Raw genomic sequence first — 9,569 nt, 5'->3', positions numbered from 1 at the left:
AATGATATAACCCATAAACATAAAAGACATGAAAAACATAAAATTAAGATCTTATATAGCTTGTTTGATATATTAGACATATGTTCATTGTTCAAATTTTGATGCAACCCCAATATGCTAAAAGGGGTGTATCTAGTATCGATACTTTGAACCATATGCACCTTTGCTTTGAGTTTAATTTTTCAAAATTTCACAGCAATATTAAGTTTATGTTATTTAATTATTAAAAAAAATATTTCTTTAAAAAGACGTTAAAAAGGATAGCAATATCCCAAAGATATGGTATGATATGCTTGATATGGGTGGGGCATATGGTATCAATATTTTGAACTTTGCATGGGTTAGAATCTTACCAAAGTAGTTTTTGCCCTAAAATCTAAAACACTAGAAGAATAAAATCATATAAGTCAAATTTTACAATTTAGGGATATGAACCAACCGTGTTTTAAGAACAAGGAATTCCTATTTCATCTCTTAAACTTGTATGCATTAGTGAAGAGTGACTAGACCATCTATGTGATACATGTGCTTTAGAAGAAATAGATTTTCAAGTATAGGGTAAATGGACAAGTGGGTAAGAATAAAGTATGAACAGTAAAGAAAAATATTTTCTTACACATTTATATGCATTTATTTGTTATTTCTATGTTTATTTATTTGTTCACTACACTAATATATATATATATATATATATATATATATATATATATATATATAACAAGGCATTATTTTTCGTCTTAAATTTCTGTTTTACCCCTATATAAACCTTCATATTCAAGATTAGCATGCCAAATAGTTGAGGCCCAATCCTTGGACATATTGATGCCAAAGGCCCAAAGATGTAAGCCTCAAACAATTCAAGGCCTAAATCTTGTTGATGAGGTCTATGGCTATTGAGGCTAGGCCTTTTTCCTAGCCTTGCCTCGAGCAAGGTTTAAAAAGTCTAATAGTTGAGGCGTAATGACCCAAAAAGGTGAGGCATAAGCCTTAAGGAAAACTTAATTAAAGTTTGTAAATTCATGAAAATAACATATAATATACCAAATTAAAATGATAGAAAATACACATATTCATAAAGTAGAAGTTTATAAACAATATATATAGTTATACTATACGAAAAGGCCATTTTCGATCCTAGACTTTGATAAAAAGGCCATTTATAGGTGAAAATAGATGATGTTTAAAACAATGTTGGTAGATCCATCAGACAACATTAATTATGTGGCATTGCTAAAGTTTGAAAAAGGCCACTGTCGACCCTAAAGTTTGAAAATGGGTCACTTTAATAAAGTTAATTAAGTAAATTACTTCAGGGTCTAATTAAATAACACTAAAGTATTTAATTTATTTAATTAAGTTAAATAAATTACAATAATTAAGGTAATTAAGTAAATTAATCAATTAAATTAATTAAGAAAACAAAATTAATTAATTAAATTAAATAAATAAAGCTAATCAATCTAAATAAGTAAATTAAGCCAATTAAGCAAGGTAATTTAAAAATCAATCCAAAACGGAATCACTTTGGCCACTAGTTTCTAGGTCAATAGTTCAATCATCCGGTCTGAATGGATCAACCCATGACATTTTAAAAATAAAATTAAAAAAATGACACGAAAACCATTTATTGGATCAGACTATTTAGTAGTTCAACCATCCAAGACAATGGTTTGTTAACCAAAATGTTTTTTTGAAAATTTTGAGGCCAAGTATAAAATGGAAATGGGCAATTGGCTGGTTCTTGGGTCGAATGGTTCAATTGCCTAGGTATAAAATGGAACTAGACAATTGACCAAATCCTGGATCGAACAGTTTGACCACTCAAAATTTTTTACTTGGTCAACAAATTACTGACCCAAATGGTTGAACCACTAAACTGTTTGATCTGGTAAGTTGTTTCTGGATCATTTTCTGTTTGAATGATATTTTATTTTTTATTTTTCAAAATTTCATGGGTTGATCAATTCAAACCAAACTATTGAACCGTTGACCTAGAAACTGGTGGCCAAAGTGGTTCCGTTTTGGGTTAGTTTTTAAAACTTTTCTTAATTGGCTTAATTTACTTATTAAATCGATTAGCTTTGTTTATTAAATTTAATTAGTTAACTTCATTTCTTTAATTAATTTAATTTACTTATTTAATTGCTTAATTTACTTAATTATACTTTAGGGTCATTTAATTAGACCCTAAAGTAATTTACTTAATTAAATTTATTAAAATGGCCCATTTTCAAACTTTTGGGTCGAAAGTGGCCTTTTTCAGGCAAAAATCCATATATAAGTATGTATGTATAAGCATACAATTTATCAACAAATAATGTATAATTATATTCTACATGTAATATACATATTATTTTATATTTTTTAATATTTATTTGTAAGAAAATGTTAAAATTGCAATTTGAGGCATAAAAGGGTTTTATCACAAAAATAGTGGGGCAAGGCACCTTGGGACATGTATAAAAAATCACCCAATCGGACATCGGAATGCAAAGTTATGGCCATTGGAAGTTTGCATACACATTTAGTGTGCAACCTGTGATCCAAACACCGAGTCGAATGGGTCAATAGTCCAATTGTTTGAGTTGAATGGTTTTGACTAGGCCAACAATTTTTGACCAATTCTTAGGTTTTAGTAGAACTAGATCCTCATGGCTAGGTGACGCTCGAACTAGGGCTATAAACGGATCAGATTCAATAAAATCTAAATATAATCAGATTATTGAAATCTTGCTCTGGATCCAATTAGATTTGAAGACCTCAGATTCGAATTCGAATCCTAACGGACTCGGATTGGATTCAAATTTAATCTGACTTTGTTTTAATTTTTAAAATACAAAAAATAGAAAGTTAATTACTTTTCAATTCTTATATGTAATAAATTAATGTATATATAATGTATTGAATTTATTATATATATATATATATATATAATATTCATATATAATATAATATATAAAATATATTTTTATAATTTTAAATTTAATTATATAAATTTAATTAGATATAATAAAAATAATATAAATATGCAAGATAATTTAATAATTAATTAAACATAATAAAGTCACAAATCTAAAAAAAAAGAGTAAGAGAGAGAATGACAGCAACAAAACAACGGTGAACTCATGGAAGCCTTGGAATAGGGGGTTGAGAAGCATGGAATCAGATAAAATATTATACATAGGTGTGGCTCATTCCACAACAAAAGAAATTGGCATGGCTGGAATGGCACAATATTTTTTTTGTTCCAAAACCAGCTATAGCTCATTTTGGAATGTGCCATAGGATTTAATGAATGCCATTTTATGTGCTCCACATTACCAAATGCCACCTTGGTAGATTGAGTGTGGTGAGAAGGGGAAGGTAGAGAGAATTAAGGAGAATATAAGAAGGGGGGTTTGGAGAAAGGAAAGACCATGTGACATCGACAACTTTACTTTATATATACTATAGATTTATTTGTAGTGGTACAGTTGATCATCAACTGTCCAACTTTTGCAAGAGAACCCATCAAAAGAAAAAAAAAAAAAGAATTGCAAGAGAACCTTCACTTACCACACCATCCCACTGATAGTAAGAATTAAACGAAAGTGGTCATCTTCATTATTTTTTAATTAATTGATTTTAAGTAGTAGTTTAAATTATGCACCATATTTTACTAAAAACTATTAATGAAATTGTAACAAATGGTATATTCCATTTAATTAGGTAGCTAGTAATCCACTTTCAGACTAAATAACTAAATTAAATCCCCATATATGTAATCCAATTTGACAACTAATACCTGTGTATAGCTTGTATTGTACTGCAGAGTCGCCTAATTATTCAACTGAAAATGGTAGTATTTCATTCATTAATTTCAACTTCACCAATAGAGAAATCCATTTTTGTAGATTCAATTGAATTACTTAATTTGGGTTAATAAAACTTGGTGGCTGCAGTAGAAAAAGAATGTGATATTGACAAAGCTGGTGCTGTTGCCTGTTGGTAAAGTATTGGGCTGTTGCCTAAGGCTATGTTTGGTTTAAAGGAAAAGATAGAGAAAGGAAGGAAAAGACAGAAAACTAATACAAGGGTTATAAAGGTTTCTCTACTTTTTTTTCCTTTTCCTACATTTTCCCTCAAACCAAACATAACCTTAAAGATGGGTGGCTTAGAAAATTAATAAAGTGCATGAAAGTAAGCCAATCTTCCTCTTTTTATTGTTTTATAACCCAGTTCATTTACTCGTTCAGTCGACTCGTGAATCATCTTATAAATAATAGTTAATAATAAATTTTAAAATCAATTATGTAGTGAAATTAATTCGTAAATTTAAAAGATAAATAAAATGTTAGGACTAATGGGGATTCATTTGATTGGTTCGAGTTTCGTCTGGGCTTGTCTGAACAACCAATAATATCCAGAATTCCTGATTACTCGTCAAATTACAACACTATGGCGACAGAACAAGGCTTAAGATATCATTGCCATGAGAACTCCAGTGCGGATACCTAATAGTCCCAGGAATATCCAGAGAATCACCATAAACAATATAAAGCACGTTCTCTAGCAATAGATTTTATGTCAAACCAATGCAATTTGCAATTATATTCCTAGAACAATTCTCTGATTTGTCTAGAAGCTTATTAATTTATCCAAGAAAATACTTTTGGAGATAGAGATCACTAAAACCAAAAGACCCAGCACAATGGTTTTTCAATATGTTACACTGGTATAGGTTCCATTCTTCTAGATGAAGTAGTGGGTTGTTTATATCAAAGCAAAGTCCTTAGGGGTTAGGGGTGCAAGTTGGGCGAGCTGGGTTGGATTTAAGGTCATGCCTATTAAGGTCTAAGCTTGGACCGAGCCCTAAGTCAAGTCCAGTTTGTCTAACCAGGGTCTAGACTACATCAAAATTTGACATATATGCATAGGTTTGGATGTATGAAAATATTTATCTATATATTTATGCATGTATGTATGTATGTATGTATGTATGTATGTATGTATGTATGTATGTATGTATGTATGTAGTCTAATCGAGCTTGGACTATCTAAAGGCTAGGTCCTAAATAAGAAAAAAAGGCCAAAGTTTTGAACCCAGATCCAGTCCAAAGACCAAAAACTCAAGACAAACCCATGTAAAATTGCAGGCTGAATCGGCTTGGGCTTAGGTTGGGCTTTCCCAAGGAGCATTTCTAAAAGCTCTCTAACAAGAGGTCTTCTCCTTCAAACATGTCGCTAGCCTCCCACTCAGAGAAAAGAACTAAATAAATTATAATTCATTAAACTAATTAGTTATTTAGTATCTTTCAGTGATAAATATTAATGGAATCTAATTTATTTTCCTTATCCAAATAAAATACCAGCAAAAAAAGCTCTTAATATGTTACATATAGTAGTAAATATGCATGTGTGTTGCATGTGGCAATTTCAAATGATAATGATGATAATAATCACAGCATTTTTATTGGAACCATGTAACAAAGACAAATAAATGAAGCATGGCGTATTCGTGGATTTATTGCCTATTAACCTATGGACCTAATTTCATATCTTTTTACATTACTTTATATCATTATTTTCAACTTCTTGTTGAATTGGACAATCAAATTGATTACCTTGTCATCTAGATAGTATGCTTTGACCCAAACCACTTTGTTGTAATAAGCCATTGACTTGGTCAACAACTAGGTGACCTTATTGGTTGAACCACTAACCTATTTGACTAAGTTAATGGGTCATGGGTAAGAATTAATGTTTTTCTTCTATTTATATATTTTTATTCATTTTCATTAATATAATAATAATAATAATAATAATAATAATAATAATAATAATAATAATAATAATTCCCATATGATATTATACTTTTTCTCGATGTGCTTAGACTTTGAGTAGGTTCTTGACTCCTTATTTTGAGAAATGGTTCTAATGTTGTCATATGATAGTGAAATGGATGGTGTGCTAGAAGGTACAATTCCTAATTCTTGGAGTTGCACAATATCAAGTTGAATACACAATATGGCATACATGATACTCCTTGTGACAGAGGCATAGGGTATCTTTTTCATGTCCTCAATCTCTTTAGGAGTCCTAGGTACCTTTTAAGAGAGTGACTTTATCCTACATGATAAACATTTTAATGATTGTCCAATCAATCATTTCAATTTATCTCTATAGAGCCAAAGTCCTAAAATATATGAAGCTTCTCCAAGATCTTTTATGCGAAACTACTATGAAAGCTATAAATTCACTAAGAACAATATTTTTTTATCATTCCCAATAAAGTAGAATGTTGTCTACATAAAACACTAAGAACACAACCTTGTCTCCCACTCTCTTTCTATAAACACAAGGTTCATCCGGATTTGACATAAAATCAAATTGTTTGGCAATTGAAAAGAGTTTTAATTCAAATCATCTAAGAGTTCTATCTAAGATGCTGAAGAAGTTCAGCATCATTTGTCATTGTCTAATAGCATTGAACCTAAGAGATGACACACATTAAGGGGCAAAACATAAACAAAGCATGGAGGAAGGTATGATTACTAAGAGAATCTTAATAGAGGGATCTAATTGTAATATTTAGGGATCTGATTGTAATTAGGAGGATTTATTAGATAAATCCTTTCCTAATTAGAGGAGTGAAAACTATATAAGATATAGAAGGGGGCGTCCCTAGGGTTACATAATTCACTTTTTTTTTTTTTTGCTAAACCTAGTTCATAATAGGTTGCTAGCACAGTCTTGAGCTGCCCAATTCTCTTTCTCCCTCTCCTCTTCTCTTAGATAGTGATCTATATAGAGTACAAGGAACTTTGACTGTTGCTACTTCAGGTGAATCAATCTTGAAGGCAAACAACTGCTAGATTGCAGTTAGGATTAATTTTCTGAGGATCTCTTCATCAAATCAAATTTATATAATGGGTATGCAATTTTGTTTCATAATTAAAGTTTTTGTGCACCATCATGGGCATGATCTTGGTTATTCAAAATTCTTTAATGGGCATGATCTTGGTTATTCAAAATTCTTTAATGGGCATGATCTTGGTTATCTACTACATCAAGATAATAAGGATTTACTAGAATCTTTCAAAACCTTACATTCTAAAATGGATGGTGCTCTATGTTAAATTTGATAAATCCATTTGTAGGAGCATAAACCTAACCCATTAGCAACAACAAACTCCTTGTCTATTTAATATGCGTATTTAATTCACAATGCTAACCTTTCCAGTCTTGGAAATTTGTTTATACCATAATCTTATCATTCCATTTTTTTTTTCTTTTGATAAAGTTTTAATACTTAAAGCCCTAGAAAGACATCTAGAGGGTGGTAACCTATCATAGACTTCTCTATTATAGGGAGGTTGGTAGGAACATCATCTTATCTTTTTCTTCGTTTTTACCCTTTGCTATTACTTAAGGTTGATGCAATTAATATATAGTTAAATGGGAGAGAACAATAAACTATCAAGTATGTTATACTATTAATGAAGTTTCTTTTTAACATCTTGAAAGGTGTTTTCCATGTGCCAATTGTATAATTGTCAATGGAATAACTTGATGAGTTTATCAAATATCTCTTTGTATTTAAGTAGATTTGTGTCTTGTACTAAATAATCTCTTAGATCTTATAAATTTATATTACAAATGTAATTCTTTAGTTGATGTAATGGATAAGTGATTAAGCCTCAAATTGGATTTGGATTTTTAGTAAAACCTATTTCATTGGATCTTACATGTTTACCTATTAGAAGTCTCAAATTGGAATGGTAATAAGCAAATTCCAAGAAGAGTTGCCCATACTAGCTGTTGTTACTCGGGTTAGCCGAGGACAACAAGGTAATTTCGCTCTCGAGCTTCGAAGGATGGCTGAAGGCTTTGAGGGTTCGGAGGAGGTGGACTGAGATCGATGGCTGGAGGCTGAGGCAGATCACTCCTTTGAATATGGTAGAGACCGAAGGCTAGTACTGAGAAGGACGTTTGGGGAGACCGAAGTGCAGCTGCTCACTTGTGCGTATGAGGGGTCTGGGAGAGCTCCCGGAAGTTGCTCTACAAGGAAGAGAGTGTTAGAGGCCTCGAGTTGAAACCCGAGGCAAAGACTCTGACGGTCATGTTAGTGTCCAAACGAGGTAAACAGTAAGTCTAGAGCCGAGGGGTCCAGACGAGGTCTCAGATAGCACTAAGTCATCAGAGGAGAAAATGTGAAAGGTCTCAAAAAGTTCTAGATCTTTTACCTTGTGGGAGGCACATTGCCTTTATAGTTGGAACTGCCTAGGAGTGGTTGGGCTTAGGTGGTCAAGATGCGAGCCGTACGAGGGCTTGCAAGATATTCTAGTGGAGGCCATGTGGCACCCCGTGATTGGGCCCACCTGGTTCATACCGAAGGGGTCCGTGCATCCTTATGGCAAACCCATGCTTCCGCCCATTGTCCGACACGTGTCATCCCCGTATTGGGGGAGCTGAATGCGCCTACATCACTTGCCTCCCACTCCTGAGGCCGAGGCGGTGGAGCAGATATGGTTTCAGATTCGGTCGAAGGGAGGGCTAACATTGGTTGGTGCCCTTGGGTTCATCTCGCGAGGTGTACCCTGTAGTGGCATTGTGTTCATCTTGCATATGCTTCAGCCTGGTCTCTTCTTTGTAGTGGAGTTGCGAAGCTGTTTAGGCCTTGGCTTTTGTTGGGAAGTCCGTGGAGGTGGGTTCGGAAAAGCCGAGTCTGTGTCCCATGCCAGAGTGGGTTGCTGCATTAGGGCCGTCCCCCATACGGGTTGCGTGTGACGAGAGTCTTCCATAGGCAGGACGGATGCTCTGAGTGAGCCGGTCCGCGAGTTCGTTGGGTTAATGGGTTTGAGCTAGCGAGTTGTGGCGAATGGACCCGTTGGTTCAACCGATGTCATTTCATCTCCCCGAGGCTGAGTGCCGAGTGTCGCGCCACGAATGGGCAACGGAGGTGGAGGCTTCCCCACCGTTGGATCTGGCCTGATTTGGGTTGTCTGTTCTCCTATAATTAGGGGCCTTAGTCGTGATTTTACTTTGTCATTTGAATTTAGGTGCCCTTGCAATCAAGACTTCTGTTTCCCGAGCCTTCGACTAACACACTTCTTCTAGTACCTTCCAATCTTTGTCTTTAGGTAACACCTCGACCCAATGTCTGGTTTCGATTTTGGCCCCGAGTGTTTCGAGCTTCCTAACCTTTTGGAGGGGAGTTCTCTTCGGACTCCTACTCCTCTTAGCTCCAATTTGGGGCCATCGATTGCTGAGGTCCACCCTCGGTGAGAGGTGGAGGTGTTGGACGATAGGGTAGCTTCTGCAGGTGCTGAGGGCAGCCACTTAGGCAGTGACCCTCCCTGTGAGAGTGTCATGTCTGTGATGCCGAGGGAGCCGGAGGGGTCTCCTTTGGCCAAGGGGGACCAGGCCTCCTAAGCACAATCCGAGGGGGGCGGTGGAAAGTGCTGCCCTAGGGGTTGCCCTGGCCAATCTATTGTGTATGGAGTTCGATAGTTCTCTGGACGTCGACCAAGTAAGGGCCCTGGCCAGGCGCTTCTACATACATCGGTCCTACTCCCTCCGAGTACCCG

Source organism: Nelumbo nucifera, chromosome 3 (genome assembly GCF_055504915.1).
Source record: "Nelumbo nucifera cultivar China Antique chromosome 3, China Antique-T2T, whole genome shotgun sequence".
NCBI lineage: Eukaryota > Viridiplantae > Streptophyta > Magnoliopsida > Proteales > Nelumbonaceae > Nelumbo > Nelumbo nucifera.
This window is presented reverse-complemented; position numbering follows the sequence as displayed.